At 37.1% G+C, this 13,004-nt stretch overlaps 1 protein-coding gene and 1 pseudogene across 3 annotated transcripts in view; one reads left to right on the forward strand and one right to left on the reverse strand.

Annotated features, from left to right (window-relative positions):
- LAMA2 (laminin subunit alpha 2) overlaps positions 1-13,004 on the forward strand; it is a 652,245-nt gene that overhangs the window by 34,775 nt on the left and 604,466 nt on the right. The gene's annotated exons all lie outside the window — the stretch shown is intronic.
- On the reverse strand, positions 4,175-5,186 carry LOC100458174 (mesoderm-specific transcript homolog protein-like; annotated as a pseudogene).

Here is a 13,004-nt window from a genome sequence, read left to right on the forward strand (position 1 = left end):
CTTTACACGATTACATCTTCTTTTAGAGAAGAGAATTATTTAACCAGAAATAACATCAACAAGCCTTTTACAGAATATACATGCTTAAGTTTCACACCATATTGTTGAGATATTTTAAGTGTTTAAAAAATAGTATGTGAATATATTTCGGTTGTAAAAAATTCAAAGGAAGCTTTATACCCATTAGGATGGCTGCCATAATTTTAAAAATGGAAGGTAGAAATTGGTGAGGATGTGAAGGAATTAGAAGCCTTATGCATTGTTGATGGGAATATAAAATGGTGTGACAACCATGAAAAACAGTATGGAGGGTCCTCAAAACATTACAAATAGAATTACAACAGGATCCAACAATTCCACTTCTGGGAATATGCCCCAAATAATTAAAAGCAGGGTCCTGAAAAGATGTTTATACATCTCTGCCATAGTAGCATTATTTACAATGGCCAAAAGGTGGGAGAAACCTGGCTGTTGACAGACGAATAGGTAAATAAAATGTTGTGCATGTATACGATGGAATATTATTCCGTCTGTAAAAGAGAGGAAATTATGACACATGCTACCATATGAATGGACCTTGAGGACATTCTGCTAAGTGAAATATACCAGTCACAAAAAGACAAATACTGTTATGATTCTACTTAACTAGAGTAGTCAGAATCATACAGACAGAAAGTATAATGGTGATTACTAGCGGCTGCAGGGAGAGAGGAATAGGGAGTTATTATTTAATGAGTACTGAGTTTCAGTTTTGCAAGATGAAAAGCATTCTGGATGTGAATGGTGTTGATGCTTGTACAACAATATGAAGGTACTAATACTACTGAACTGTACACTTAAAAATGGTTACAATGATGAATTTTATGTTATGTGTATTTTACGATACTTTAAAATAATTCAAAATTAACATCCTCACTCACAGTGTTCTATACAGAGAAAACCAATGTCTTTATTCTTTAGTTCTGCATTTACATAGACACAAATTCTCACATAGCAATATATGGTTTATTCTTTGATTCATTTTGTTTTTCACATAAATGCTATCTTAATGCATATCTTGTTCTGCATGTTCAACAATGTCTCAGTCTTGCTATGAGAAACAGAGCAGGGAAACTTCCTGGGCCTAAACTGAATAGGCCATTTTATTCTCTTCTCTGCCACGTTCTTTGTGGTTCTGTCTCCACTGGACTGGGACTCTCCATTGGTCCTTCACCAATGAGCCATTCTATTCTCATGAAATATTCATGAGAATATTTCACCAGATCTAGGATTTCTACACAGTACTTCTAACATTTCAATATTTCTTTGCCTAAAATTTTCCATTCTATTTGAAAATTGTGTGCCTTTTTTCTTTTTCTTTTTATCACCTACATGGGGAGGTAGAGTGTTGGCTTTCAAAGGTGAAATTGCATTTTTCCACAACTCTCAGTTTTCTTAGTTTTGAGTCTGTTCTTACCTTCTTTTAAAAAAACTCTTTGGTCATGGTGGCATTAGAGGTTAGAGTATGAACACCAACTCCTCTCGTTTAGGTCTCTGTTCTTTAGATATGGTCATTTTATCGCTCCAAGGATCAGAATATATCACATCCCAAATTTATAATCCCCAGAGGTAACTCAGATATGTATAATTCTTTAATAATAATCTGATTTGTTCTCAATATTTAAAGTGAACCCAAGATGAAGAGTTGGAAAGAAAACTTTTAAAACTCTAATGCTTTAGTAGGCTCTCAAACTGCTGACAGCTCAAATCTTCTGTTTCTTTGGCAACATATAAAAATCCAGAATAACAGTTAAATATTCCATAGCTAACTATTATTTAATACTAATATTATGTCTTGGTTAATGGAAGACACCATAGACCATATTTTGAATATTTATGCTCCTTTTTAATATTGGTAATCCTCCTTCTGAGATAAATTCAGGAAATCCGACCTTTCTCCTCAGTCCTTTTGAAATAAAGACCACTTTTCCAATTAGGAATATCTAATGTAGTGTTAAAGCTCAGAGTTGAAAAGATGTTTTAGTATTCACCAGATATAATGTTGTAGTATTATTGGTAAGATTGTGAAACAAATTCCAGTACACTTCAGCTCTGCTAACAAAGATGAAAAAGAGAATAAAGTAGGTGTATGCTGAATCTTATTAAGGTTGACATCCAGTTTGAATACATTCATCCTCTAAGGTATAGTTTTGGGTATAAACCATCGAGCAAGCACAAAATAGTGAAGCTGAGAGCTGCAGAACATAGAGATCTGGTGGATTCTAAAGGACTGAGAATGATCGATGGCTACTGAAATGAAATGTGAAATGGTATCCATGGCTGATATTTGTCTTTAACTGATAACATGACTAAAGCATTTCCTGGTCAACATACCACTCTCCCTCCTCTCTTCTCATTCCTCTAGAACAGTGGCCTTCAAACTCTTTTCTTGATAAGAAATGCACTTAAATTGGAGAATCTCTCTCTTTCTAACACATACACACATAATAAAAATGTCATGAGATGTCTTAAATACTTAGACATTTTACATTCAGTGTACTCCAATATTTCTATTTTATATTCTTTTTTAAATACTGGTTTTGACCTATTAAATGGACTTCAAGAAATTTTTCAGTCTCATCTAGGCACACAGATTTAAATATTACTTCTATGTTAGTGACCTCTTCTGTGAGTAAGCTCCGTCTCTAACTTTCTATCTCCTTTGGATATCCTTACTCGCATATTCCTTCCAGAACTTACAGCTTAACATGGCTTAAACTTAACAGCTAAACATTCTCCCTCTGAAGTATCCCATTCTTTCCACAGTCCTCACCCAACTCCATCAAGTTATTTTCCTCCTATTTCCAAATTTCTGCTGAGGGTCCCATCAGTCTCCCAGGTATAAACCATTAGATTCCTACTAGATCCCTATCTTTCTTCCCGTTATTATATCAATGAGCAAGGTCTTGATTCTATTTCGTTTTTTGTCACAATTAATTTTTATTAATAGAAAATAAACACTTATTCCAGTTTCAAAGTTGTTATACTTGAAGTTGCTAATTTTAAAAAATGAATTTTAAATAATCACTTAATAATCCTGCTTTGACTAAGACAATGAAATGTGGCTTTAAAAAAAGTAAACAGCACCATTTGCTCATAGGTCTTTCAGAATTTGTCCGTAAAGTTTCTGGAACTTTCCTCTCTGTAAAGTACAGGAAATACTGAGCTACATTGGAAAGCCTCTCTGGGACAGGCAATGGGGAGTTAAGCAGTCATCATAAAGGAATCAATGTACATTCAGCATAGTGACTTGGACTACACAACAATTCCTTCTCCTCTACGGTAGCTCAAGAGAGACATGCTTCTAAGCACAGAGGTATGAGGAGTCTCAGACTGTTATTTGCTGTTAGAATTGATCTCCCCATCTAATAACAGTAAATCTCTGGCACAGATGCTATTGGTCCTTAATGTCCTGTGATTTTAGGAGATAGTTTGGATTTAGTTTAATTTATTCAGAAATCAAACATGTTTAATTAGGTTCACTACACTGTTAGAGTAAGGGTATGCTGGTTTAGTATCTTTAGAATATATACATAATGTGTAGGTTAATCATAGTCTTAAATCATACTTAGAATACTATATTATTTAAACCAATATCTATTTCAACAAAATGTTTATAAATAAAAACAGCTGATGAAACTAAATCCAAAGGTATGACAAAGAGGACTTAGCTCTATGTTGCTTAAAGAACATTAAAAAGCATGTGCCCATAAAGCCATTCCAGGAGAGGGAAGGAGATCCCCTTCTCCTTATTCTTACGATAGAATTCCTATTGGGGCTGGGCCAGAAATGAGCACTTCTAAGTATTTCAGAGAAGTCCAAAGTGTTAAAAAGTCTTTTATGCAAAACAGCGTCTTTCTGAATCAGTGAATAGTAATGCTCATCAGAATTTTCTAATAACACAAAAACAAAGCCAAGTCCATACATTTGATCAGTTGTCAAAGTAATGGGAGGTGGACTATTAGGTCAACCTTAGTCAGAGCTCCTGCTGGCTTCTTCCTATACACTGTTCACCAATTTGTGTAAAGTGGACTTTGTGAGAGAATAGTGTTTGATGGCCAGGACCTCTTTTGGGCATTTCTTCCTAAGTGGAATACACAACAGATAAGGGAGTAGAGGAGGTAATACAGGGAAGCTACTCATTCCAGCTCAGAAGGAGCAGAAGGAGTTGGATGAAGCCCATATATGCATTCAAGAAGCCAATGGCATCCTCTAGCTGTGGATAGTGGCTAATGTGGTCATCCAGAATCCACACTGTGGACCACAGCAGCGTTTTCCCGTACAGCTCCAAAAACTCTGGATAGGGATTTACAGGTTCCAGTGGCCAGTAGATAAAATGAATGGGGATAGTTACAGAGGCAAGAGCTCCCACCCAGCGCCTTCTGAGCTTCTTTCTCTGATTGATGTACTGTAAGAGACCGTCAATGGCTAGGTTCCCGTCATTGATGCGGATCCCTGCCCACATGTCCCACAGCTCACTCTCACAGGGCCAAGTATACTGCCCAAAGACTGGGGTGAGACCTCGAGAGAATACAAAGTTCATCAGTCGTGTGAGAATGGGTGATAGCACACCTCCATCTTTGAGTAGCTTTTGGAGAAGGAGTGGACGGTGAGTCTCAGGAAAGATACCTCCATTTGGCAGTCAGACTCTTTATGGTATGCCGACCAGATCGATTCTGCTTGTACCTGTAGAGAAACTCCTGAGCGACAATTATCTCCATAGTCATGAGACTTGATCCTGCGATTCTGGAGCCCCAGATGCCGCAAAAGCGCTTCCACGATGCTGACCTGCTCAAATACGGAATAATGATGTGGTCTCGGTTTGTCACTGAAGCCAACGCCTAAGAAATCAAGGGCAATCACCCGATGAAACCTCAAGGTCAGACCATCCCAACTCTTGTACCAATCGTAGCTGGATGTTGGAAAACGTGTAAAACCACAACTGTCTCCTGACTTCCAACCACACCCACAGAGTCTTGGTAGAAGATACGCAGCCTCTTGTAAGTGAAAAACTTGCCTGAAGATTTCCATGAGTGAAGATCAGGTGGCAGCTGAGTGTGTGGGATGTGCAGGTACGCAGCAAGCAGGAGCACGGCCCACAGCCCCACCTGGACCCACCACTCCCTCATCCTGCGGAGGCGATCTCTGCGCACGGCGGCGTTATCCCATGCTGCCAGCCGCAGCGTTGCGGAGCACGGGGCGCCGTGGCGCCCGCAGCCCTGCAGGGCCGGCCGGTAGCGGGGTCTCCATCAGCAACCCACAGCCAGCACAGGGCGACGCTGCGCCCGGCAGCTACAGCCACTCTGGCGTGCACGGCGGCACTGCGTTTGCTAGGCGCGACTGCCACAAGGGAAGTGCCCGGGTGTGCTGGTTGCCGTGGCCTCTATTTCTAAAGTATTTCTTATATTTTCCTATTTCTTTTCATTCCTACTGCTTACACCCTCATTGACTGAACTATTGCAACCGCCTCTTGAGGTGACTGAAATATTCATAGATATTCCAGTTATTCTCCTTTTGGGCATATAGTAGGATTACATTTGCTCACCTCTGAAATTAGGCATAGGCACAGTCAATGAAATGTGAACAGAACTGACATGCTTTACTCTTAGATTGAGTATGGGTTTTACAAGCCAGTGCATAATTCGCCATGCTATAGAGACAGATGATCTTCCAGATGGATGCCTGAGTGTAGAATATATAGATCAGTTCCCCCCAGCCTTCACACATGGGCCCAAAATGTACACGGAGCAGGAGCAAGAAATACACGTCCTTGCTATCTTTGTTAGTTTAATCCACAGAGACTTTGGAGTCTGCAGTTACACAGCATCCTAGCCTGTCCTGACTGATATGATCCCTTAACTGATTTGTCTACTCAAAGTCTCTTCTCCCTCCGATTATTCTACATCACTATCATATTAATCTTTCTGAAATAGAAGTCTAATTATATAAATTCCTTATGAAAATCTTTCAATATTTCCCTGTTATCTTCACTGGCTTTCAAGACCATCACAGTGTGCATCTCAACTTCCTTTTAAGACACCCACGGTTTCCCTACATGTACACACACACTTTCTAACACGTTGGCTTTTCTGTTCCTGTGATTCTAGGATGCTGTCTGCTAGTCCTGTCTAAGTGCTACCTATTCTTAAGTAACAGTTCAAATGCCAGTATCTCTTTGAGGCCTTTTCTGGATCTCTGCAAAAAAAAGGGACAAGAAACACCTTCCTCCCAAAGGAACAAAGAATGGCAATTACTTATAAGTAAGCCAGATTTTAGCAATTGGACCATTTTTGTCTTAAATATAACTAACCTGTCTCTATAGCTTACAAGGTATTCATAAATTCTTCAAACAAAAGAAATTTATCATAAAGGATACAGGTAAATAAAATTTCTGTGAAATTGTTTAAAAAAAACTAAATAAATGAATTCCCAAAGGACTTTGAGTCTTTATTGTAGTTCTCATCACACTTTGCAGTGGCCATTTCTAGCACTTTTCAGGCAGTAAATAGTCTTCTTTCACTTCCACATTATTGAAAATTCTTTTGCATAACGCCTAGCAAATATCTTAATGTTGAATATCTGAATGAATGAATGAAATTAAGGTTACATTTTATTTTAAAACTGCCGCTTTTTTCTTCAGAAGTCACAACGAGGAAAATGTTGCCAATAAAATAGTTATTAAGTTAAAAAACATAAATATCTGAGAAATGAACTGAGAAAAGGAGAAATCCTTACAGGACTTGAATGGTACAGGAGAATAGTACATATCAAAGGGTGAACTCTGGGTCACAGCTTGTGGGATCAGGCAAGAACATGTCTAGTCATAATCTTTCAAACAATCTTGTCAAAAATTATTTTTTCTAAGATCCACTTTTACTCTTTTCTCTGACTAATTTTATTTGGCTTTCAAGCATTTCTTTGTGACTTCAGTTTTTAAACAATTTAAACAAATAAAAATTACATTACAGAATTGTTACTTTTAAACTCTTACTTTCCACTGGGAGTGTTATTGTAAAATCTGTTCTTATTCTTTTAATTTAACTCCATTATTTTGTTTTAAATGTAATGATTTTTCATTATATTTTTCTCCAACTGCTTTAAAAGCACCAATACTTCTTTTCTGTATATGTATCAAAGTCCATAAATATTCTTTGACATTATCCTAGCCTTGAATAATAAAAGGAAAAAAAACCTCTCACAACTTTTTATTCTACAAAGTAGTATTAAAATATGCCCCTATTTTTACTGTAAATGTAATCTTCACAGCAACAGTCAAGAGAACTAGACTGAGTCATTCTTCATCACACATTGCAAGGGCTATGCCTCTTCTGTTGTGAGCCCTGCAGCAATATTCTCACAAGTGGAGCTCTGGGTCATTGACTGCACTTTTGCTAATGAGAAATCTTCAGTAGGAGTGACTGGGCCTTATGCAAATCTCTCCAGTAGTTTCTTCCACTAGTGGTGCCTTAGAGCCTCAGAATCAATCACTCAGCAAGTGTTTACTGAAAGCTTACTGATACCTAGACCTTAAACTCTTACTAAACAGAATACCAGATATAGGATATAATTCCAGCCTGAAGAGTTTATGCTCAAGACAAGACTTACATATATTACAAAGAAGCATAACAGAGCAAATGATTAAGTTCTAAATTTCACTGTACACCCTAAAAAAAGGATAAATTGATATGGAATACGAATAGTATAGGAAAATGGTCCTTAGGGAGGCCAGACATGAGAGGGTGAGCTCTAGGTGACCACCTGTAGGATCAGGAAAGAACATATCTAGTCCTGGAGTTAAGATTTCTATTTTTTCTAGATTTATAGAGATATAATTGACAAGTAAAAATTGTATATATTCTAGATATGCGTGATGATTTAATATACATATACATTGTGAAATAATTACCACAACCAAATTAATTAATATGTGTATCACCTCACATAGTTATCACTTTGTGTGTGCGTGTTTGTTTACGCATGGAGGACATTTAAGATCTGTGTTTGGAAAATTCCAAGTAAACAATACAATATTATTAACTATAGTCACTATTCTGTACATTAGATCCCTAGAAGATCCTTATTCATCTTATAACTGAAACTGTGTACCCTTTGACCCAAACCTCTCGTTTACCCCAATTCCTGGCAACCACCATTCATTCCACCATTCTACTCTCTGCTTCTATGAGTTCAACTTTTTAGATTCCACACGTGAGTGAGATCATACTGTATTTGTTTTTCTGTGTGTGGCTTATCTCACCTAGCACAATGCCCTTCAGGCTCATCCATGTCGTTGCAAATAGCAGGATTTCCTTCTCTTTTACGGCTGAATAATATTCCTCTATCTCCCTCTCTCCCTCTCTTTCTGTGTTTGTGTGTGTGTGTGTGTGTGTGTCTGTGTGTCTGTGTATGTGTGTATACCATATTTACTTTATCCATTCATTCACTGATGGATACTTAGGCCATTTATTTATCTTGACTGTTGTAAATGATGCTGCTATGAACATGCAGATGCAGATATCTCCTTGAGATACTGATATCACCTTTTAAAATATATAGCTAGAAGTGGGATTGCTGGGTCATATTGTAGTACTATTTTCATTTTTTGAAGAATCTCTGTGCTCTATGCTGTTTTCCATAGCAGCTATGCCTATTTACATTCCCACCAAAAGTGTAGAAGGGTTTCTTTTTCTCTGTTTCCTCACCAACATGTGTTATCTTTTGTCTTTTATATAATAGCCATCCTAATAGGTATGAGGTCATGTCTCACTGTGGTTTTGATTTGTATTTCCCTGATGATTAATGATGTTGAACACTTTTTAATATACCTGTTGGCCATTTGTATGTCTCTTTTCAGAAACATTCTGTTTTTTAGATATGTTTAAGTCCTTTGTCCACTTTGAAACTGACTTATTTTGTGTTTTCTTGCTATCGAGTTGTATGAATTCCTTATATATTTTGAATATTAACTCTTGATCATATATATGGTTTGCCAATATATTATCCCATATCACAACTTGCCTTTTTATTTTGTTGATTGTATCCTCTGCTGTAGAAGTTTTTAGTTTTCTGCAGTTACATGTCTTTGTTTTTGCTTTCATTGCCTGTGCTTTGGGTGTCATACCCCAAAAATCATCACCAAGACTGATGGCAAGGAGACTTTTCTTTATATTTATTTTAGAAGCTTTATGGTTTCAGATCATACATTTCAGTCTTGAATCCATTTTCAGTTGATTTTTGTGTATGGAATAAAATAAACATCCAAAATCATTCTTTTGCATGTGGATATCTAGTTTCCCCAATACAGTTTATTGAAAAGACTATTTGTTCCCCACTGTGTAGTTTTAATGGCCTAGTCAAAGATTAGTTGGCCATATATTTGTGGGTTTATTTCTGGGCTGTTCTGTTTCATTGGTCTATATGTCTGTTTTTATAGCACTACCACACTGTTTTGATTACCATGGCTTTGTAATATTGTTTGAAATCAGGACCCATGATGCTTCTGGCTTTGTCCTTCTTTCTTAAGATTGCTTTGGATATTTTGGGTCATTTGTGATTTCATTTGAATTTTAATTATTACAATTCTTATTCTTTTTTTTAGAACTGTTTTATCTACATTTTCTTTCTTTTTTTCTTTGTTTTTTTGGGGCGGAATTTCCCTCTTTTCGCTCAAGTTGGAGTGCAATGGTGCAATCTCAGCTCACTGCAACCTCTGTCTCCAGGGTTCAAGTGATTCTCCTGCCTCAGCCTCCTGAGTAGCTGAAATTACAGGTGCACACCACCATGCCCAGCTAATTTTTTTTTTTTTTTTTGTATTTCTTAGTAGAGATGGGGTTTTGCTATGTTGGCCAGGCTGGTCTCAAACTCCTGACCTCAGGTAATCTGCCCACCTCAGCCTCCCAAAGTGCTGGGATTACAGGCATAAGCCACAACACCTGGCCATTTTTTCTACATTTTCTAAAAAATTGCCATTGAACTGTTGAGTGACTGCATTGACTCTGTAGATCATTTTGGGTAATGTGGACATTTTAACAATATTAGTTCTTCCAATTCATGAACACAGAAAATCTTTCCATTTATTTGTGTCTTCTTCCATTTCTTTCTTCAATGTCTTATAGTTTTCAGTGTACAGATCTTTCACCTCCTTGGTTAAATTTATTCGTATATATTTCATTATTTTTGATGCTATTGCTTTGGTTTCTTATTATTATTATACTTTGAGTTCTAAGGTACATGTACACAATGTGCAGGTTTGTTACATAGGTATACATGGGCCATGTTGGTTTGCTGCACCCATCAACTCATCATTTACATTAGGTATTTCTCCTAAAGCTATCCCTCCCCCAGCCCCACACCCCCACAACAGACCCCAGTGGGTAATGTTCCCCTCCCTGTGTCCATGTGTTCTCATTGTTCAGCTCCCACTTATGAGTGAGAACATACAGTGTTTGGTTTTCTGTCCTTGTGATATTTTGCTGAGAATGATGGTTTCCAGCTTCATCCATGTCCCTGCAAAGGACATAAACTCATCTTTTTTCTGACTGCATAGTATTCCATGGTGTATATGTGCCACATTTTCTTTATCCAGCCTGTTATTGATGGACATTTGGGTTGGTTCCAATTCTTTGCTATTGTGAATAGTGCCGCAGTAAACATACATGTACATGTGTCTTTATAGTAGCGTGATTTATAATCCTTTGGGTACTTTGTTCTTTTTTGGATAATTTGTTGTTAATATAGATGCACAACTGATTTTCATATGTTGATTTCATATCCTGTGACTTTATTGAATTTCTTTATTAGCTTCTAATAGCACTTTAGATGGAGTTTAGGGTTTCCTTCATGTAAGATCATGTCATCTGCAAACAGAGACAATTTACCTTCTTCCTTTCCAATTCAGATGAATGTTATTTCTTTTTCTTGCCTAATGGCTAGCCACAGTACTATGGCTAGGACTCATAGTACTATGTTGATTGGGAGTGGTAAGACTGGGCACCTGATAATGTTAGGCTTTATGTCCCCACCCAAATCTCATCTTCAGCTGTAACCCTCATCATCCCCATAATCCCCAAATGTCAGAGGAAACCAGATGAAGGTAATTGAATCATGGAGGCCAGTTTCCCTGATGCTGTTCTTGTGATAGTGAGTGAGTTCTCATGAGCTCTGATAGTTTTATAAGGGGCTCTTCCCCCTTTGGTTAGCACTTCTTCTTCCTGCTGCCTTGTGAAGAAGGTGCCTTGCTTCCCCTTGGCCTTCTGCCATGGTTGTAAGCTTCCTGAGGTCTCCCCAGCCATGCTGAACTGTGATTCAATTAAAACTTTTTCCTTTATAAATCACCCAGTTTCGGGCAGTTCTTTATAGCCTTGTGAAAACAGACTAATATAGCACCCTTATCTTATTCCTAATCTCAGAAAAGCTTTCAACTTTTCACTATTCAGTATGATATCAGCTGTGGACTTGTCATATATGTCCTTTATTATGTTCAGATACATTCTTTCTATACCTAATTTGTTGGGAGCTTTTATCATGACAGGATGTGGAATTTTGTCAAATGATTTTTCTGCATCTGAGATGATAACATGATTTTTATCCTTTATTCTGTGAAAGTGGTATACAGTAGTCCCCCTTTATGCATGGGGGATACATTCCAGGACCCCCAGGGGATGTCTGAAACTGCAGATTGTACTGATACCTACATATAGTATGATTTTTATTCTATGTATATACCTATGAAAAAGTTTAATTTATGTTAGGCACAGTGAGAGACTAACAACAATAGAGCAATTATAACAATATACTATAATAAGAGTTATGTGAATGTTGTCTCTCTCACTCCCCCTCAAAATATCTTATTGTATTATACTCATCTTTCTTCTTGTGATGACGTGAGATGATAAAAGGCCACCATGATTAGATGAACTATGGTGAACGACACAGGCATTGTAACATAAAGTTAGGTTATTATTGATTTTCTGATGATGCATCAGAAGGAAGACCATCTGCTTTGAGCGACCCTTGGTTATTGAGCTATGACAATGTTGATGGTTGGATGCCAGGTGCATATGATGTCAATGTCCAACAGGTCACTTGTGATACAGTTTGGATACCCTGGAAAAAAGGAATGGTTCATCTCCCAGGTGGGAGGAAACAGGACAGTGTAAGATTTCATCCTGCTACTCAAAATACACAATTCAAAACTTATGAATTGTTTTTCTGAAATTTTCCATTTAATATTTTCAGACCATGATTGAGTATAGGTAACTGAAACCATGGAAAGTGAAACAAAGCATAAGTGAGAATACTATGTCACATTTATCGACTCACGTATGTTGAATTATCCATTTATTCCACGGATAAATCCCTCTTAATCATGGTGAATGTTCCTTTTGATATGCTGTTGAATTTGATTTGCTAGTATTTTTTTGAGGATTTTTATATCTGTGTTCTTCAGAGATATTGGCCTGTAATTTTCTTTATTTGTAGTGTCCCTATCTGGGTTAGCATTATATAATAGTGACCTCATATAATGAGATTGGAAGTGTTCCCTCCAAGTGTCTGGTCTTGGATTTTTCTTTATTGGGAGATTTTTTTTCTGATTTATTCTCCTTACTCATTATTGGGTACTCATTATCCAAATTTGCTCAGATTTTCTATTTCTTCATCATTCAGTCTTGGCAGATTCTATGTGTCTAGCCTTTATCAACTTCTTGTAGGTTATTGTATTTATTGGTGTATAATTGTTCAGAGCAGTCTCTATGATCCTTTTTTATTTCTGTTGCAATGTCTCCTCTTTAATTTATAATTTTATTTAGTTGAATCCTCATTCCTTTTTTCTTGGTTTGGCTGAAGGTTTGTCAATTTTGTTTATCTTTAAAAAACAACTCTTAGTTGTATTGATCTTTTCTATTCTCTTTCTAGTCACTATTTTATTTATTTATGCTCTAATATGTATTATTCCCTTCCCTTTT

The sequence above is a fragment of the Pongo abelii genome, chromosome 5, assembly GCF_028885655.2.
Source record: "Pongo abelii isolate AG06213 chromosome 5, NHGRI_mPonAbe1-v2.0_pri, whole genome shotgun sequence".
NCBI lineage: Eukaryota > Metazoa > Chordata > Mammalia > Primates > Hominidae > Pongo > Pongo abelii.